At 35.6% G+C, this 21,514-nt stretch overlaps 1 protein-coding gene and 1 long non-coding RNA gene across 5 annotated transcripts in view; one reads left to right on the top strand and one right to left on the bottom strand.

Annotated features, from left to right (window-relative positions):
* Window positions 1-21,514, bottom strand: part of LOC105473294 (lin-7 homolog A, crumbs cell polarity complex component) — a 145,976-nt gene that overhangs the window by 67,952 nt on the left and 56,510 nt on the right. The gene's annotated exons all lie outside the window — the stretch shown is intronic.
* On the top strand, window positions 1,251-21,030 carry LOC105473293 (uncharacterized). Of its 3 annotated transcripts, none has more exons than XR_011609017.1 (6): window positions 1,251-1,387; window positions 9,619-9,687; window positions 13,309-13,503; window positions 13,894-13,985; window positions 14,342-14,444; window positions 20,907-21,030. It is a non-coding gene; the product is annotated as an uncharacterized lncRNA (long non-coding RNA). The 3 variants fall into 3 exon arrangements; XR_011609018.1 differs by having other exon boundaries at window positions 1,255-1,387; window positions 9,565-9,687; XR_982150.3 differs by lacking the exon at window positions 13,894-13,985.

The raw sequence follows: 21,514 nt of genomic DNA, 5'->3' as shown, positions 1-21,514 counted from the left end.
CAAAAATGATGTGGAGAAAATAATGGCTGTTTACATTTGCCATTTTAGGATGAAAGCACTTGAATTTTGTGTTTTGAAAAATGATTTTTTTTTTATTTGCCAGGAAGTAGACATGTGTTTTCATTAGGAACATTGTTGGAAAATCCCTGCAAAGAGAAACATCTGCATCATTATCACTACTGTCAGAAAAATTCCCAGGCATGCAAAGCACTGAATGCGGCTTGTCTCAAGTAACAGAGATGCTAACTCATTAAAAAGCCCAGACCTGAAAATGAATTAAACTTCATTTAACTTTTGGAAGTGATATGCCAGGTTCAATTATAGAATGGAAAAAGAAAGGCATCAAAATGCAACATTTTTTTTATGTGAAAAATATTTCATAAGACATTTTCTCTCTAAAAGGGAAAGTAGGTCAGTTTTATCAAAGTGAAAAAAGATATGAATTTGAATGCATTATTAACCTGTCTTTGGGGATGACAAAAATCTGCCTTTGTATTTCCATCACCTTCAAATTAAATCCTATAAAAATCTAACTTTGTTAAAGGGGGAAAAAGAAAGCTCAGAAAGTTTTAAATTAGGTTGAAGTGCTTCATTAGTACTTACCCTCAATCTGGTAAATGCTATCAATTCATGTAAATGCAAAGAATCTCTCAGACACTGATTATTCCTCTCACATTGCTCATTCATTTTTATTGGAGATAACTGTCAGCATAGCTCAGCATTAAAGAAAAACAACCTTCTGATTCCATGCCTGTTTCAAAGTTTATGGTGTCTTCTTTATGTTCTTACACTCTATCTAAATGCATATTTTAAAAACTCTCTCACTTAAAGAATAAGATTGTGTACTCATATTTCTCATCTGTTAAGCAAGTTATCTCTGTGTATTACAAAATTAAAGAAATTCTACACGGATATGACCTATGAAATGCAAAGCCCATTCATCTGTCATTTTAAAAAACAGGTTTGTTTTTTAAACTGAGTGGCCTATCCTGCTCTTGGATAAGAATAAGGATGCCTACTTACATAATATCTGTCCAGTTTTTACAATCTTACTTAAAGGTGAAGCAAAAGCCTAAGTCTAAGAACTGAGCAATGGAGAAGAAGGATGAGATTAACAATAGCTGTGAGAAATCACGGAGGTTTTCCTTGAAACTGGTAGTTTAGCAGCTGTCATATTAGATCACAATGTGGTGTGATCACAAACATGGTCAGGAGTGACAGTGCCAAAATGTCCACTTTAGGGCTGAAAGGTGACACAGATTCTCTGCAAGATGCTGGATCCAGTGCATAGGGTTTTATGTGAGAAAGGACGGACAGCTTCCCTCTGTATCTCAGAGAAGGGAAAGGATTTAAGACATGGCTGTGTGATCTGGAGAGGTAGATGATGGTAAGTTCCCCTCCTCAAAGTAAGTGCCCATACAGCCTTTCAGAGGATGGAAAATGTTTCTTCTGTAAACTGGCTAAGTCAAAGAATTGTTGCCACGATTCACAATAAGCTGTCAGGTTTGTGGCCTATGTCTCCCACGTGGAGTTTAAATCACTATGGGCCATTTCTTAGATAGTTTCCTAAATTATAATTCATGGGTCAGAGAAGAGGTAAGGTATTATAAAGGGCCTTAATCAAGGATTCAGCAGTGATGTTTTTAAAAGGCTGTGCATGTGTTGTGTGTGGGCGCGGGGATTTGTAACAAGTGACAAAGATAACTAGTCTTCCTCTCTTGAAATTAAATGTAATAGAATCCATTATTTGTTTCTGTTATGTAGACATAGTCTTCAAAGACTAAATTTAATAAAGATGAAAGGAGTCTCTCACTTTTAATTATTTTACATAAATTATGCTACAGGTTATTTAATGGATAAAAAGCTTTATCAAAGAAAACAATCAGTGAGACTACTCTATCAAAAGTAGTAGGAACTTGATTACATTTGAATATGGTTCAAACTGATTGCTAAGTAATTGACTTGGAGTTCCTTTTGAAAACTATGAAAGCATGTTGTTGACTCTATTATACTCTTCTTAATTTTTTTTCTGTCTTATTATCCAGTGTACTTAAATGCACAAATAATGTTTTCAGTCTGGATTTTCTTTTTTAGTTTAGGTTTTGTTGTTTCAGTTATGAAAAACTCAGATAGAAATGAAAGATATAATTCAAAATTGCTCAAACCATATGGTTTCCAAATGTTGCTGCCCAATGGAATCACCTGGGGATTCTGAAAACATAGTGATGTCTGGCTCCCACCCCAACATTCTGATCAAATTGCAATGGGCTGAGAGCTGGGCACTGAGACTTTCAAAAGCACTCCACGTGATTCCCAAGTGCAGCACAGTTTGGGAACCACTGGTTCAAACACCGAGAAAAACTAATAACATGAAAGTTCAAGGTAAAGAAAATCTAAGGAATTAGTTCAGAGACCATTTTTTCATCAAGGACATCCAGGTTTTTACACCTCTGGAATTCTTAGAATGCCAACTGTGTCTTTGGAGGTTTGTTCTCCTCACCATCCTCCAAAGGCTGCCGCAGTTCCAAAAATCACATGCAGACAAGGCAACACCCAGTGGAAAAGAGGGCATTACTGGTTGCCCTGTCTCTTTTTTAAAAAATTTTATTTTAGAGACAGAGTCTCGTTCTGTCACCCAGGCTGGAGTGCAGTGATGCTGTCATAGCTCCCTGCAGCTTCCAAATCCTGGGCTCAAGGCATCCTCTTGCCTCAGCCCCCCCAAGTAGCTGGGGTCACAGTCATGTACCACTGTGCCCAGCTAAGTGTTACATTTTTTGTAGAGACAGGGTCTTGCCATGTTGACCAGTCTTGAACTCCTGGCCTCAAGTGATCCTGCCACCTCAGCCTCCCAAACTGTTGGGATTATAGATGAGAGCCACGGTGCCTAGTCCCACGTCTCTTTTAATAGCCATCATATCTTTGTCAGAAACTCACCCTTGGACTTCTCCTCATGCCCCATTGACTGGATCAGCATCACATCCTTCCTCCTGACAAGGGAAATTAGACCATGACTCCTGCCTTAGATTAAACCAGTCAGATGGACCCAACTAGCCGAGGACAGAGTCACCCCTTCCCTGAGTCAGACAGGCGCTAAGAGGTGGGGGTATAAACCTGAACAAAATCATTCTGCCAATTAGAGAGAAGTGAAGGAGACTGTTGTAGCAGCTCTGGAGTATCTGCTGTATTCCTTTTTTGCCATGTTCTAACAGATAGCTTTCAATCTTCTTGGACAAGTTTTCTCTTACACAAGACTTCTATGAGTTTTCTTTTGACACGCTTTCTGTATGAACATTATGTTCCATAATAATGAGACACTATGAAGATGACAGGGTTCAGAGAAATACCAACCATAAATAACCCCATTCCTAGAGCAGGATGTAATGTCTTATAGTAAATTTCAATTGTTTACTTTAAAAAATGTTTTTCCTTCTTATAACAATTTATTGGGGTAAGAGCCCAATATCACTAAACATCGAGTATTTTCCACTTGTGCCTTGCTAGTAGTACTTCAACCCATCACCTTAATACACAGAAATGTGTAAAAAAAAATCTGCTGCATTTATTATATCTTGTCAGTTTAACACAGTAGTATTTCAATTTTCATTTGAGCATAGTTAAGGTTTAGAGTCCACATAAAAATACTTATCCCTGAAATGTTACTACATTGACAGCAAAGCAAAGTGAAAGCTGGAAGCAGCTATTTCAGCTTCCTATAGTGAAATAATGGATGATTAGCAACTTGACTGCACCTTGGTACCACTTCTTTTCTCTGATGATGTTTAAGTTGCCTCCCACAAGAGTGTAATAATCATTATGAGAGGCCATCTGCCTAGTACCAAGGTAATCATTCACAAAGTTCTTCCAGCATGTCAGTGTTTGCATACCCAAGGATAAAGAGACATCTGTCCTGCTGGTAAAAGAGGAAATAAACTGGCTGGAAACGGTGGCTCACACCTGTAATCCCAGCACTTTGGGAGGCCGAGGAGGGCGGATCACCTGAGGTGGGGAGTTCGAGACCAGCCTGACCAACATGGAGAAACCCCATCTCTACTAAAAATATAAAATTAGCCAGGTGTGATGGCACATGTCTGTGGTCCCAGCTACTCGGGAAGCTGAGCAGGGAGAATTGTTTGAACCTGGGAAGTGGAGGTTGCCATGAGCCGAGATCATGCCATTGCACTCCAGCCTGGGCAACAAGAGCAAAACTCTGTCTCAAAAAATCAAACAAACAAACAAACAAAAACAACAAACAACAACAACAACAAAAACAGGAAAGAAACTGCAGGACTTAACTCTTTTCTTCATAGCCATGTGTTATTTGTCTTTTGATGTAATTCAGGTCAAAGTTTTCAGGAAGTAATTAATTCAGAAACCAGGAATGTTACCTGCCCAGTTGCTCAGCAGAGCCCATTGCTGAGCTTTAATTAACTGAGGATAAACTATGTAGCAGATAATATCACTAAAAACCAGTACTTGCCTCTGGGCTGGTTTCAGGAGGGGCCCCTATCAGATATGCCTACTCTCAGGTTGCAAAACAGGATCACCCTCACAGAAATCCTAGAGCCAAGACTTTTCCAGTGTTAAAAGCTAGACCCACTGCATCTCAACTGCTCTATACTTGACACTTAAGAAAGATGGATAAGAAGGCGATATTTAATCTAAACCATGACACGATTGCCAGCAAGAAGTTGCAAAGTGAAGTAGAAGGTGAAGCTAAGGTGGCCTAAGTTTTGGCTAAGTGGAGAAAAGGCATTGGCATGTAGCACTTTAAACCAAAGTATCTAATCTACTCTCTCTATATATACATTTTTAAAGGTTGTGTGGTGTAGTTCATGAGACAAATGAGCAGAATTCTAGGCAGCTCAAGTGAACGATTTGTGGGAACTCATGTTGATAGTTTAAGATGCATATGTTTCCTGGTCAAACAAAAATACAGCATTTTGATCTGACATGAGAAGATCCTGCAGTGGGGGGAGTTCTGTGGACCTATGAACATGTTCTATCACAGTTCTAACTAACTCAAACTGCCTAGTTGGATTGCTTGGTTGGCTGGGGGTGGATTCATCTTCAGGCAGAAGGCATTGCACTCCATCTGAGCACCACAGGAGAGGCTTGGCAAAGATCTGAAGAGGTGTGGGCAGAAAACCACGTCCATTGGCACCCTCTGACTTCTTTTTATCACACCTCAGGAGACCTCAGAATAGACATATACTTAATTTAAAAACTGTTGGGAATCATTTCATGGAATAACTTGCATTTTTGAGGATTCTAAGAAATAGATGGCCAAAAATAGTATAGGTATTGTCAGATATTTAAATGTCTATATAACTACTAAGAGCATAACTCAACCACATTATGCCTCTGGGTTTTTTTTTTTTTTTTTCTTTTTTTGCAAATAGTCTTCTTTTTAGTTTAAGAGAAGGCAACACTTGAATGCTGTCAACTCTGGCTCAACAATTGGGTAATTGAACATGACTTACCCTAACAGTGTTGCATGGAAACCTATCATACAAAATATGAAATTATAGAGTTAGATACTTCCAAGAAGAATTTCTCATGAATTTTGGAGATCATGGAGAGAAAGCTAGCCAGATGTTTTAAAGGATTGGAAACCATGACATTATGAGGAAAGTTGAAAGAAAGATATGGGATATTTAACTTAAGGAGAAAAAACTTGCTGGTTGCAAGGCTCTGGAAACTTCCCTAATTCCTAATAGTGCTGGGGCCTCTCCTAGGATCTCAATGCACATGGTATGCCCTCCCTGTGATAAAGGCACAACATGACAAAGAATATGTTAGGGGAAATCTTGTTCCATAATTATCACAATTAGTGCATCCATGCATATTATAAAAAGGCGGTCCTTCCTTAAAACGCTGCCATTTGCCAGGGAATTTAATAATAAATATTTAAATCTTGGATGAATACAAAATGAATGACCCCCATAAAGTGTGCATTAAATAATATTTCTTGGTATCCCTGAGAATTTTCAGAGTTATTACTAATGTAAGTATACTCTTTCAATAAGAAGAAAGGTGAATTGTGTCAGTCCACATGATTAGAACTGATGGACATACAAACACTGGGCAGGTCCTGGGCAAAGCATGGAGAACAAGAAGTTGTAAGATGAACAGAAGTGGGGAGCATAGAGGTCTCATCACCTCTGTTCTTCTTATAACAATATGGAGGACTGAAGAAATGTTCCAAAGATACACTAAATCGTAACTGCCATCACAAATACTTACTATATGGTTGGTACCCTCATCTATAGATTACTGGGAGACCACAAAGGGGTAGACAAAGTCTCTTGTAACCAGAAATTATGAACAGGAAAAAACTGTTGAGCCAAGACTATGGTCAGACTATGTATAGTAGAGTCAAGAACATCAGAGTGCTCCTTCAGGTGCTAGCTGCAAGTTGAAAGTTAATATTTCTTTGCATAGGGAAAGATATTTTGTTGTACTCTGGTAGGTACATTCACATCCACAAATTTTGGGCCAAATTTATCTTTGTATGTGAAAACTTTAAATGTAATATGTTCATATTATTTTAACATCAAAGATGCTAAGGAATTATTTGTATACCTCAGGGAAAGGTCAATGCAAAATTCTGCTGTAAATGTAAAAAGCATTCAAATATAAATGATCTAAGCCCCAAGGTCATAAAAGTAGTAACTGCTACATTTTTGAAGGAGCCAGTATTAGACAAAATTAAGACATCTCAGGCTGAAAATAGTGCGGGAAATATACTCATCTAATTCAGCTTTTTTCCCTCTACCTGCCACATTAGAGGATAAAGAATGGGATGAGAAGTGGGAAAGAGAATATATCAGCGGTTATTTTGTTTTAAAAGACCAAGTCAAAGGGGAGGTAATGGAAAAGAATGGGTAATAGGAAATGTCCCTTGCAGTTAACACACAATATATAATGAGTGTATTTCCTAAATAACTTGTTACATTAAAATAAAATTATGTATATTGAATTGCAGTGTCTGAAACAGTATCTGTAAAAGGTATTTCTCTATTAGGAAAGCAAGTGAACAAGCTTAATTGTATTGCAACTGCTTTTAAACCCAATTAAATAGTTTTATATATTCAAATTAGCTATTGCATTGAGGAAACCTACTCATCTTACTTTTTTTTTAGTTGTTATTATGTATATAAATCCCAAACACATTGAAATATACTTCAATAAGCATGTTTTTGTAACCATTATAAATATTGCTTTATCAAAAGAAAACCAATACTTTTAAGCATCAGAACATTGGGTATTGAATAAACAAAACAGTCAGATAGAGACTAATTTATAAATATTTTGTTTGTAAAGTCGTTTTGAATTAGGAATTTATTGTAAAGCAACTTTCACAACTAAACATAGGTATTGATGGTAAAAATATTTCCAGAATCTTGTAATAGACAAATGTAAACCTTTTTATCACTAGGAATTCAATGAGGAAAACATTTTTTAAACTTCTACAAAATAGAAATATTTTATAAAATATAAGAATATTAGTTGATATTTAAAGTATTTTTCTCATTGTTAGATCATTATGCCTATTTAGCTAACTAAATATGGCATAACTGTTTTGACAATTATTTAAAGCTGTAGCTTAACAGAGTCCAATTTTCATTATATATAAATTCAATTTGAAGAAAATATGTTTGTATAGTTGTATGTTCAAATACTGGACACTTCAATTTTTTTCTTTGTACCTGGCAATGAAAGTATTATAAAGCCATAATTGGAACAACAATCAATTTCATTTATTTTTATGCCATTGTGATTAAATCAACATTTTAAGTCAACTCTTTATTACCCAAGTTTATCATTTCTAAGATGAAAATTTGAATACAAAGCATAATTCAGCAATTCTATTATTTGCAGTCCTTAAGTCATGGAGATCTTGAAAAATTCCTCCCTCAGCTACAATGATGAGCCAAAATTAATTAAGGCAAATGAATATTCTAAATGAATCTCTTCCTGTTAACTATTGTTTGAATAATTGCTTATGCTTGACAAGATATTTTTCATGAAATATCAACAATGTGATTTGAATCACGCTCATAATTACAAACTCCTCAACCATAGTAATTAATAAATTACTGCCCTCTCATGGGACTGTCTTCAAAATTTAAAACATTTATTATTGAGAAGTTCTGTTGAGCTATTATAGTGTATTCGTAATTTTCTAAGACCTTAAATTTCTTCCAACCTTGTCATTTGGCTATTTAATTTTTTTAGTTTTCATTGAAATATACTTGACAAAAATCTTTGTCACATTTGGAGGAAGGACTTTTTTTTTTTTTTTTTTTTTTTTTCTGTCGCCCACACTGGAGTGCAGTGGAGCAATCTCGGCTCACTGCAAGCTTTGCCTCCCGGGTTTACGCCATTCTCCTGCCTCAGCCTCCCGAGTAGCTGGGACTACAGGCGCCCGCCACCACGCCCGGCTAATTTTTTGTATTTTTAGTAGAGACTGGGTTTCACCGTGTTAGCCAGGACGGTCTCGATCTCCTGACCTCGTGATCCACCTGCCTCGGCCTCCCAAAGTGCTAGGATTACAGGCGTGAGACACCACGCGCAGACCGGAGGACATATTTTATAGCTTGTTTAGGAAAGTCTGATTTACTCAGTCAATGTCTAGCATTCTCAATTCTCTCAACATGTGGTGGTAGTTGGCTCTATCCTGGAGACAAAATAGTTACCGTCCCATATATGAAGAGATCAAATGATTTTCAAAGAAATTTTTATAGAATCCAGTTGCAATTCACTTTCTAAAATAGGGAATCAACAATAACTGACAGCTAAGCAGGTGATCATAGAGGAAAATTAACAGAATATCCTTTTGATCAGATGCACTGTAAGGTAGAATTCTTTAATTTTGTTGACTGTCAGTAAACTTCTCCATATTGTCTCCATGTGGGTTTACATTCCTCAGAACAGTTAGCCCTGAGTATTCTTTAGAAAGATGTGTGTGGTGTTGTTCTCTTTTTATGGCTGTTGTGCCTGTTGATAGCCCCAGGTTGTTAAGACCTGAAAATTGTGTAGGAAGATGTGTTTAGGGAAATCAGTGAAAGGGAAATAACCTAATCTATTTAGTGTTCCAGAAAGGCTAATCCCCCCTCTCCTTTCCTGACTTTAAAACAGAGGAACAGGTCAAGCACAGTGGCTCACACCTGCAATCCCAGTACTTTGGGAGGTAGAGGCGGGTGGGTCACTTGAGCCCAGGAGTTCAAGACCAGCCTGGGCAACATAGCAAGACCTTGTCTCCAGAAACAATTTTTAAAAATTAGGCAGGGCATGGTGGCACAAGCCTGTAGTTCTAGCTACTCAGGAGGCTGAGGTAGGAGGATGGCTTGAGCCCAGGAGCTCGAGGCTGCAGTGACTTATGATCACACCACTGCACTCCAGCCTGGGCTATAATAGAGTGAGACCCTGTCTCTAAAAAAAATGAAAGTGAAAATAAAACATTCTGATTTGAAATAAAGAGAGGAATATCTTTGCATTTAACACAGAAAATGTATACCTGTGCATTGTCAACAAGGTTATGCTTTTTTGTTGGCTATGTAGACCTCAATGATTTATCTGTCATTAATGTCACTGGTCACTGACCCATCTTTCCAGAAGCAAGATTGAAAAGAGGAAGAGGTATGTTACTGGGAGTCTCTAATCCCTCACCTGGACTATTCTAAGGTAAATGGTTTCTTATATTTTTTTTGTTGTTTGGTTGGTTACTTGTTTATCTGATTTTTTTTTTCCTGCTATTTTGCCCAACAACTGGTAGGGCTGGGTTCTGTAGCTGCATTTCTAGGTGCTAGCAAATAGGGAATAGGCAGCAAAGTACTCTTGGGCTGGACTTTAGGCAGTAGGATACGTCTGACATGTTGATCTATGGGAAATAGAAAATGTAGTTCCAAAGTTTCCAAGTATCAGGCTTAATCAAGCCTGGGAATCGCTTATTATATGGTGAACAGGTTGACATGGGAAAAACAAGGTAGTTTGGGATAACAAGATTACATGTCACACATTTCTTTTCTATTTAAGAAAACAGGCTTTCTTCCTAACTCTGTGGCTATTGGTTGAAAATGATTTTTCTGCCTTTAGTGCTAACCTACTAAGAAAAGAACTATGGGCACATTTAAATAGACATGCATATTTGTGGTAGATCCAGAAATACATTTGCTAAAGTTTGGTCTTAAAATACTAAATTATTCCAGAAAGGGCTTAAATTTTCTGAAAATGTCATAACTGGTTTGATTAAATAATGCCAATTATACAATGATTAGTAACTAAATTTTTTACATTGTTTCTTGAAAACTTGAATAACAAACATATGAGAAAATAGAATACCAAAAGACAATATATTGTCTTGTGTTAACTGAGGCAAAGAACAAAACGGCATAAATTTTAAAAATTGTTGTTGGTACAAATGGAACATTTATGAATAGGGATTGTGGAAATGGGAATCATGGTGCAATTTTCCTATTTTAACTCATTACTGACAAGCTTTAAAATAATGTTTCATTATTCCCACATTCCAGAATGTTCTGTTTTAGCTATTATCCATAACAAGTAAAACTAGAACTAGACTGGGACCTGCAATACTTTGGTTCTGGTGCTAACTTAGGCACTCACTAGGTTGAAAGACCACTTAAACTTTCTGTATCTTATTTTCTCATCCATAAAATTACATTTACAGTAGGACAAGGTGCCAAGTGGATCAGTCTCAGATTTACCAACCCCCTGAATTTTTAATAAAAATATTTGCACATGTACATTTTTTTCTAGGAAAAAAAGCCCATAATTTTACCTGATTCACAAAGAAGTTTATGATTTCCCAAAGGCAAAGAAAGCACAGCACTGGGTGCTTTCTATGGTTCCTTTTAACCCTGTATACATTACCAACTTTTATACATTTACTACATGAAAACTCATGTGTTACATATTTGCACATTCATAAGAACATACATATTTATGCAAATACATAAAGAACCCTGAAAATTTGGGTCTAATGACAGATCACTTTTCAAGGGTGGAAGCCATTTTAATGTAAGATGTTATTCTGAACTAGAAATGTTAGCATGTTTTGTCTGCGATTTCTATGAGCTCAGAGTCTCATTTGATAATTCAAGATTTATGAAAATCAAAGATATGTTTGTCTACTAATAAAAATGAGTCATCTTAAGGAATTCTTCCATGCACCCAACAAATATTTATGAAATGCTTATTATTTGGCTGATATCATGCTAGGTACTAATTTTCTGTTTGATTAAAATAGACATTTTCTACCTTCAGTCTAATAAGGTAGATGACTATTACTTAAAACTTTAACTTTAATAAGAAAAATAGATGGAGATCCACAAATTATGGATTTGAAACTGTTCTAACTTTTTTTGAGTGCAGTAGGCTGTATTCTATTACTTTTTTGCCCCCTTTGGATCTCAGGTGCAAAGAACAGAATTGGAATCACTATGACTTTTAGTTTATGGCACACACTCATCATTATACATTGATTCATGAGTGCCTTGGTTTTATTAATTTACTTTTATACACACACACACACCCCCAGAGAGAGAGAGAGAGATAGTGAAAACGAGACAGAGAGAGACAGATACAAATTGAAATCTCCCACTGAGACAAAAGCTGGGATCACAAGTAGCTAGGATCAAAACTATGTGGCACCCCTTTTCCCCAAACTCATTCCCTTGGCTCTCCATGAGTTAAATAGTAACGAAGGGATGAGAACCCAGAAACAGATTCCTACGTGGAGACGATGATGGATCGTAAGGTGACAGACTAGGAAAACTCTAAATATCTTTTAGACACTGGGGTAGGGAAAGATTTTTGAAGTGAGATACGCAAAAAGCATATTCTAAACAAGAGCAATGTGAGCACTTAAAATTGAGAACTTTATTCATGAAAGATACCTTGAAGGCAAGTTACAAAGGAAGAGAATATATTCACTATATAAACCACCCCCAAAAATAGCTACTAAGAAGAATATATAAGAAGAATATATAAGTATATGTAAAAGCCCAAGTTAGTAGAAAAACACATGAACGGATGTTTCACAGAAAAATAAACACATATGGCTAAGAGGATATATTCAACAATTGACTGATCAAGTAAACACCAAAAATAACTGCAATAAGACCCCATTGCATTGTACGTCCCACTGATGAAAATTTAAATGTCTCATATACAACTGTTGGAGATAATATGGATAAACAATTACACATTGTTTGTCAGTGTATAAATTGGAGTAATCAAGTTTGAAAACTGTTTGGCATTGTCTCTTAAAGTTGAATATTCTTGGCCGGGCACGGTGTCTAACGCCTGTAATCCCAGCACTTTGGGAGGCTGAGGCAGGAGGATTTCCTGAGGTCAGGAGTTTTTGACCACCCTGGCCAACATGGTGAAACCCCGTCTCTACTAAAAATACAAAAACTAGCTGGGCATGCGGGCACATGCCTGTAATCCCAGCTACTTGGGAGGCTAAGGCAGGAGAATTGCTTGAGCCCGGGAGGCAGAGGTTGCAGTGAGCCAAGATCCTGTCACTGCACTCCAGCCTGGCTGACAGAGAGAGACTCAGTCTCAAAAAAAAAAAAAAAGAAAAGAAAAATTGAATATTCTTGTACTTTATGACCCAGAAGTTCCACATGCACACAAACACCCCAGAGAAGCCTTGGTCATCTAACCAGAGAAACATGTATGTTAATAGTAGTGTCAATCACAATAGTGAAAACCTGGAAATAACTCAAATGTCCATCAATAAGAGACAGTGATTTTATAAACTGTGATATCTTCACACAATGAAATATCACACAGCAGCCAAAGCGAATGAACCGCAACAACGCCAAAATTATGGAATCTTAGCAGTATTATAGTAAGTGAAAGAGAACATTCCCCGAATATTTCAACAGTATGGTTATCTCTTTATAATATTTTAAATAAATAAAATTTAAATATATTTTAGGAAAAAATACTGCAATCAGACTATATACAAAGAAAAGCAAGGAAATAATGAAAAAAGCTGGGATCAGTTTTCAGCCCTAAATCTATATTTCCCTATGGGAGAAAAAAAAGGAAGAAAGGAAGGAAGAGAGGGAAGAAGAAAGGAAAGGAGTAAGCTAGTAATCGCCTTGCATATATTTGAATTATGAATGATACTAAGTTCATTTCTTTTTACATGCAAATTACCCCCAGGGATAACAGTAAACTGGCTTAAAAATGTCCATTTGTAACTTAACATTCATTTTAGATGGCTTATACAAATGAACTTCTTTCTCTCCATTTATGTTGGCAACACTGAAGCAAGAAAAGGTTAAATGACTTGTTCACTGGGAGGGAAAAACAAAACAAAACAAAAAAAACAGTTGTCATCCGTGGTGCCAAAAATAGAAGTTCTGATTTCCAGTCCTGTGATCTCAACAGAAGACAGAATGTTCACTCTATCTGACTGATATAAAATACAACTTCTCCACGGACTCTCTTATTTTGAACTACTGTGTAAGTACATGTAATTATAAGCTTCTGGAAATATGCACTGTTTATTTTATCATTTGTAATAGCAAATAGAAAGGCTTGGGCTGAGTATTTACTCAACAATGACACTAACAGCCTTCAGAGTCATTATAGATGATTTGTAAGGGTCTGTTTAGATATCCTTAAGATCAATGACCCATTAGTGCAACTATAGTCTAAGATGCCTCCTGTACTTGCTACCAGAAAGTGACATGTTGATGTTGCACTCTCTACACATCATTAAAAATGTGTCTTTACTCAGAGAAGGCTGCAGAAATAGAACTATAACTATACTTTAAAATTCTGTTCCCAATGGGTGATGTAGTCATTCTCTTTTTGTAATTCCTCTGATAAAATGATAAATTATATTCTCAGAAAATTGAATAAAACAAATGTGTCCAGAGTTTGTTCCTTCTGGTGGGTTTGTGGTCTCGCTGACTTCAAGAATGAAGCCATGGACCTTTGCGGTGAGTGTTACAGCTCTAAGGTGGCACGGACCCCGGGGGTGAGCAGCAGCAAGATTTATTGTGAAGTGGGAAAGAACAAAGCTTCCACAGTGTGGAAAGTGACCCAAGCAGATTGCTGCTGCTGGCCAGGGTGGCCAGATTTTATTTCCTTATTTGTCCCCGCCCATGTCCTGCTGATTGGTCCATTTTACAGAGTGTTGATTGGTCCATTTTACAGAGCACTGATTGCTCCATTTTACAAACCTCTAGCTAGCCACAGACAGCTGATTGGTGCGTTTTTACAGAGTGCTGATTGACGCATTTTACAAACCTCTAGCTAGCCACCTAGTGCTGATTGGTGTGTTTTACAATCCTAGGTGCAGAGCGCTGATTGGTGCATTTTACAATCCTCTTGTAAGACAGAAAAGTTCTCCAAGTCACCACCCGACCCAGAAGTCCAGCTGGCTTCACCTCTCACAAGTACATTTATTCTGTAGTATTATTTTTATCAGTTAAAAAATCTTCATAGTACCTGTCTTTCTTACCCCATTCACACAGTCTTGCATAGTTACATATTCCAAGTATCCATACATGCTCACCTTTTCATGTAGATGTAATCTATGTGAAGAAAAGCATAGATTGCTTGCTATGTAACTATAGATTCACAGAACTGGAAGGACCACAGGGGATCGACTACCTAGTGGAGCAGTGTTTTTCAACTGATATTATAGTCCCTTATTAATTAGTCTTTACTGGGGAGTAGGAGAGGGGTGGGATAGAGAAGAGATATCATGGACACTTTAGAAAATCTAATGAAGTTTGTGAAGTTATCCCAAGAAAAATCCACTCATGTGTGTAAATGTTCATGTCATTTATTTATTTGTTTGCATTTGACATTGAGTTATTTCACATATTACAAAAAATTATGTGACTCATTTTTCTTGTAAAAATTGATGACCTCTTTCTAAATAAAACAATAATAAATGCAAATTACTAACCAAGTCATATATAAAAAAGACAACATAGTTTCAGCTTAAAACAGTTTTCAATGAGAAGGCTGTTTTATTTGGCTTAATAAGAAGTTAAAATTTAGGCTACTCTGGGACACTCTGCCTTTGGGATAGCTCCGCTGTGTCTATGGAGCAGCCAAAAAAACAACAAAAAAAAGGAGTAAGTTAAAATTTAGAGTGATCCTTCCTTTATATGAAAATATTGGTGTTATTTTTAGTATCCAAACAATTTTTCATCTGTTTTAATAGCAGTATGTGCTCAAAGTTGCAGCTCACATAGCTTTCAGTATCAAACAGAATTAAATTCCCTATCAGTCAGAGCAGAGTAGACTTTTGTCAAGACACCTGAGCTTTCTCCAAGATACTTCAAGGTGAATTCAGGTTCTGTGAAACCCTTTGTCCTCAAGTCAAATGTAATTATTTTTGGAAAGCTTAGTGTCAACAATGCAGCCTTTGTCAGTAAGGGAAGATGTTTTAATTCTTTCAGTTTTATGTAGTCTAAGCAGAAATAACTTTTAAAAGAGTTTTGTAGTCTTTACAGATGTTTGTAGATCTTCTCCGTGGACAAACTTACATGTCCTTCTCATTTTCAACTCCCTTGCCCTCACTAAAGTCTTTCTTTCAGCACTTTTATGTCAATGGAAAGGTCACAAGATTTTACCTCTAATTTCTTCCTCCAAAATAACAGTTCTTTCCAGAGTCACCCTACTAGACCAGAAAATCTGAAATTGAAAGACTAGCCTCATTTTTTTTTTTTTTGGCCTAACATCTTCCTTATAGATGTAGATAAACCTCTCTTGTCAAATTTTTTTAAGATTCAGCTCTCCTTTACTTAAAAAATAAATAAAATTAAATTTCTGACCCAAGTTCAGCCAAGCGCATTAACACTTATCCAATGGAAAGCCAAAAAACTTCTGACAGTAAAAAGAATACATTTTGCTTCATTTCTAAATAAAAACTTTTGAAACTCTAGATTTCTGGCTATGGCTGTGAAATTATTAGGTTGCTTTTAACAGAGCAGGCAAAGCATCTTTTTAGGATAATTATCAGTGTCTTTCACACGAATGCATGCTGATGGTGAGGGCAGTATGTCTCTGTGAAAAGTGGAACCTCTGTCTTCACCAGATTAATTACGCTGGATCTTGCATCAAGAAACTCCATATGTACCCCATATGTACTTGCAGTATCAAGATTTTTGTTCCATTAGGAGTTTTGCTTGATAAGAAACTCTGTTGGGAGGAAGCAACACACACACACACACACACACACACACACACACACACACACCCCAAACATTCAGGTGAGAGATAATAATCAGAGTTTTACTGAAACAATCATAGTTTTCACCCAGCTGCATGCCAAATGGGAATGACACAGCTGTTATTTTCACCATAACTGGCTTTGAAATATTGGCAAAATACCAGAGTTCAAGAGTAGGTTCTAGCAAGTGAACAGAGGTGTCATTGATTTTTTTTATTCTAAGCAACCCACCAGCTCAAGCATTTCTAGAGGACTTGAAATGATAAAGCTTTCTCCAGTTATTTATGGTTTCTTTTGATTGGAAACATGTCAAAAGTTTCATGTTAGGGAAAATATAAGTTTTGGTAAATTTCCATCCTTTTAAAATTGAACTTCTTCTCTAGGGGAAAAAAAAAAAATCTATATTGTGTGATTTATTTTCAGGATGCTCAGAAATAAGCTTTCTTGACTTCATCCTATCATTGGCAGGAAACTTATCACACAAGAAACAGTCTGGCTTTTGTGTCCCATCACATTTAGCAATGCAAATAAAATCAAAGGAAATGTAGGAGCCATCATCTTTCTTTTCTCTGACATTTGCCAACTTAAGCTGTTTAATGTGAACAGAAAGAGATATGCACAAACATAATGTCAGATGCATTTTCATTAATTCTGATGAAAGCAATGCCATTCCAGATGTCATTGTACAAGGATAGTAACTTTATGTGAAAAAGTACGTGCTACTCTGTCCATGTTTAAAGGAAAAGATCAAAATACTTTAAAACAATAAAAATATTAAAAGATTAAATATATTAAAAAACAAAAAACATATTTTACCATAAACAATTTTTTGTACAAAAAGCAAAAATAATAAAGCTAAGTTATATATATAATATATATATATATGCTGTTACTTAACCTACAACATAAAGTCTGTATATGATCTTTAACTAAAATACCCCTTTTCTAAAGTGATCTGAAATGTACCATCTAATCTCTGCTGTTGTTATATAGGAAGTTTTCTGTATTACAAATGAGCCCACTATTGGGTGGTAAACCTTATGTTACACATTACTTTTCTCTTTATGTGGCTAAATATCACCAAGTTCGTAACTTCTTGTCATCTAACAAGGTATCCAGATCTCTTTTCATGCTGGTTTCCTTTTTCTACAACCACTACAATGTGTTAATATCTATCTGAAAGTTTGGAGCCATCTATTTAAAAATTTTGCATTTTTTGAATGATCAAGAACTATAGTACCATTGTTCTTCTCATTCTTAACTAATATTTCTTTTTTGGCATACATATGTACATATTTTATTGAGTATCTAGGAGTGAAATTATGTAAAGAAATGCAATGCTAATCGTTTCTCTATAGGTTCTTTTGGATTTTATACATATATGATCATATCATCTGTGAATAATAACATTGTTATCATTTTTCTTTTATTCTAATATTTACACCTATTTTATGTTTCACTTGACTTATTTTAGTGGCTAGGCCCTTCAGAAAAATAGTGAATGACAATGGCGATTCTTAACTAATATTTCCAATTTTAGCTTTTTATCACTAAATCCATCAAGATTTTTACCACAATAGCTACCATTTCTTAATTGTCAACTCTTTAAGGCAGGCACTGTATTAGTCAAGGTATGTAATGTGCTATCTCATTTTATTTAATCTTTCTGACAATTCTATGAAGTTATTATTGTCATATTTTACCTTAAAAAAGAGAATAAGCAAAACCAAGATCACAGAAATTAAGTAACTTGGCACTAGATTACAAAATGATGTGGTCAAGCAAGGATGTGAATCCAGATTTGTCACAATCCATTGCCAATATTCTTTCTGCACTTTTCCATTATATTACAATAAGTTATGATTCAGTGTCAGCTTTACTTCCCTCCCTCCCTCCTTCCTTCATTCCTTCTTTCTTCTCTCTCTCCCTCGCTCCCTGTTTTTCCCTTCTTTTTCCTTCTTCCCTTTTTCTTCCCTCCCTCTCTCCTTCTCATCCTTCACTCTCTCCCATTCTTTCTTCCTCCAATTCCTCTTTCTCCTATTATCCTTATTTTATCTCATACTGTCACTAATTAGCCAAGTATGTATTTTCTTAGGGTAATTCTGAATCTAGGTTGTATCACCCAACTAAGCATTGGCTGTCTTATAAAGCTGATTAAGTTTTCCTTCTGTGTTTTCATCCACACAGTAGATTAAGACATTAATAGACATTAATTTGAAGAGCATCAAGAACAAAAGCTTGTGTCGTAATGCTACTTCTCACATGGTTGTGGAATTAGGGTGCAGTAGCTCAATTTATTTTAATTATTGACGGTGGGGTAATGAATATAAATATACTAGTCTTGTGTGTTTTCTTAGATTCAGCTTATGGAAACTACCATGTCTCTTTCTATCTGTTATTCATTCCGTAACTTGCCAAAACACCATACTTAGAGATAATGTGGGATCCTACTCTTTAATAATGATAAAATCCATTGACTGTGTAATTATTGGCTACCACACACTGTATTAGGTAGCTGTACATACATGATATTTAATTAGCAGGATCAGTGCAAGACTGGTGGTATTAGTCCATTATTTTAAACTAAAAAGTACAATTTTAGAGAAGGCAAAAATAGGTAGCCAAGTTGGGATTCAAACTTTGGTCAATTTGACCACAACACTACTCTAAGGACTTTGCTTCTGTCTCTGATCTGACAGAATGTCTCACGGTGACCTTTCCCACGTAGCCTTCTTGGGAGGCATTGTGGTGAAAATTCCCATTCCCTTCAAAAACTAATTCTCACTGGGGACCAGGAGCACTTGAACAGTAGATGGATAAACTCCAAATATTTCTCCTATCTTGATTATATCTTTAATTTCATAAGACAAAAAAAAATCCCTTCATAAAAATAATAATGAAAGTAGGAGAAAATGAGAGACAAGAAGCAAATAAAATTTGGGAACCAACTTTCTTAAAATTTTAACAATTGTGACCCGCCTAATGGCCATAGGTACTTATATTGGTTACAAATTTCATATAAGTTTTCAAAGATGTATCAGGTTATACAACATAGTTTTAAAACATTGATTTTGTTTTATAGCAATTAAAGGACTGATGCTGCTTATAACCTTTTGCCAAAATAAATCTGGTTTGATCATTGTGTATCATCAGTCAGGACAGCCTGGGTAATGCTGAGGTACAATAATCTCTAAACCTTGGAGATTTAGAGTAACAAAGGTTTATTTCTTGCTCAGATTATATGTTCATAAAAGGTTAGCTAGAGTCTATATTTTTTATTTTCTCATTCTTAAACCCAGACTGATTGATAATTTATCATATAAAACTTACTCATTGCCTAGCAAAGGGAAGAGAGATTTACTCATGGCAAACCATTTACTTACTCATAGGCTCCTATGAAGAAGTGAAACATATAGCTTCTTCCACTCACATGTGATTAGCTAAAGCAGTTATCATAACCATAGATAGCTTTAGAGAGGATGGAGAAATTCAACTGTAGCATGCACAAAGAAGTAGAGAACCAGGCCAGTTTTGAAATCCTACTATCACAAAATGACAGTCATTCCCTATAGGGTTGATTTATTTTCTTATTCTATAGTTCTACTTTAGAAAATACTAACATTCAGTTTGGTGATTGGCCAAAGAAGGCAGTTTTTGGTGATTATGACATTTTGTTCTGCATTTTTGCTTCAAACCTGCATATAGCAGTTATAAATGTGCGAGTAAGTCCTTACAACAGACCACTGTTAGCAGTACGTCACCCTCCAAGTCAATGAGCACATCATCCTGAAAAGCAGGAGCATGAATAATTCATTTTACAACTTAGAAGATGATGATAGTACACAGATTGTTTTTTTTTTTATTACTTTGGTTGCCACAATAATTCCTTTGTATTCTGTATTCTTTGTATTCTTTGTATTAGATGTCTTCTTAAAATATGATCTCTTATACATTTATTGATTTCTTTCTCTGAGGCACAAAGAACATGAAGTTTTGGGGCAAAGTCTAACTCTTGACAATTGAGCTATTTGCACTGCAATTCAGTTCTCTTAGGGAATTCTTTTATTCAAAAATCAATATTTAATAATCATAATATTTCAACACTATTTATATGTTTAGGCTAATTCAATTAATAAATACAGTGTGAAGCTAAAGCTTGAAGTCACTTGAAATCACAGAAATGATCTTTACTGAGAATATTGGTACCATAAAATATTTATTTCATCTCTCATTCAAAAACTTGTGTAAATGTGCTCTTATCAGCCAGCACATCTCATTATAGAAAAGTAGTATCATGTGTCAGCCCATTTCTCTGCCATGTTCTTTAAAATCACTTGCACAGATTAGATGCAATTTAAATATTGATCAGGGCTCTTTAGAGATCCTTCAGCAATAAAACATGACTAAGAAAAGCATTGCTTACCACTGTCTGTATTCTGTGAATAAAGATATGTGAGGATTTGCATTCAAGTGTAAGTTACTTCTTGACAGAGGAATGCCTTTCTTAGTTGTACATGTAGATGGTCTTCCTTCAGTACTGATCTCAGCATATACTTTCATGCTTTCTTACAGGTTATAGAAAAATATAGTTAAGGGAGCTTCAAATCTCTTTTAAGGCCATCTATTTCTAGTTAAAAAATTAAAATTTTACCAAACTATTCTTTTCATATAGGTGCTGCACATATGCCAGGAGCTGATTCAGTGGTTTCATCCAAAAGTAAAGCAAAATATGGAATTATTTCAACATATAATACTAACTACTGTTATGCAAGGCAATAAAAATATTTTTGGCAAAAGCTTGTCCTGCTTTCTTTTTTGAGCATAATTTGTGTTTTACAATCTTGTTGGCAAAAGTGTGACCTGCAACTCTTTTTGCTTTGCTGAGTGCAACTAAGAATGATGCCACTGTCATTTTTGTTCTTTTCTGTTTTGCATGACAACATCAATAACTTTCAAAAGGAAAAGTATTAACTAGCAAATATTTCTGAAAAACTCAGATAACCACAAAGATTCTGAGCTTTATTTGAATAAAAAACCAAAACTTCGAAGTTTTTTTTTTTTTTTTTTTGCCAGTATTACAATCAGTACCCAAGACACCAAGAGAGGAAGTATTCTAGGCTCACTAAATGTAACTTTGAGACATTTATTATCATACTTTATAACTGCACTTTTCTTTACTGGCATTTGGTTTCACCTACCTGGCAACATGCATTTATATTTTATATTTTAATTGAATAACTTTTTACTAGAAAGATTCATAATATTATTCAGAATCATTGT

The sequence above is a fragment of the Macaca nemestrina genome, chromosome 10 (genome assembly GCF_043159975.1).
Source record: "Macaca nemestrina isolate mMacNem1 chromosome 10, mMacNem.hap1, whole genome shotgun sequence".
NCBI classification, from domain to species: Eukaryota; Metazoa; Chordata; class Mammalia; order Primates; family Cercopithecidae; genus Macaca; species Macaca nemestrina.
The sequence above is the reverse complement of the archived record's forward strand: the minus strand, read 5'-3'. Positions and strand labels throughout refer to the sequence as shown.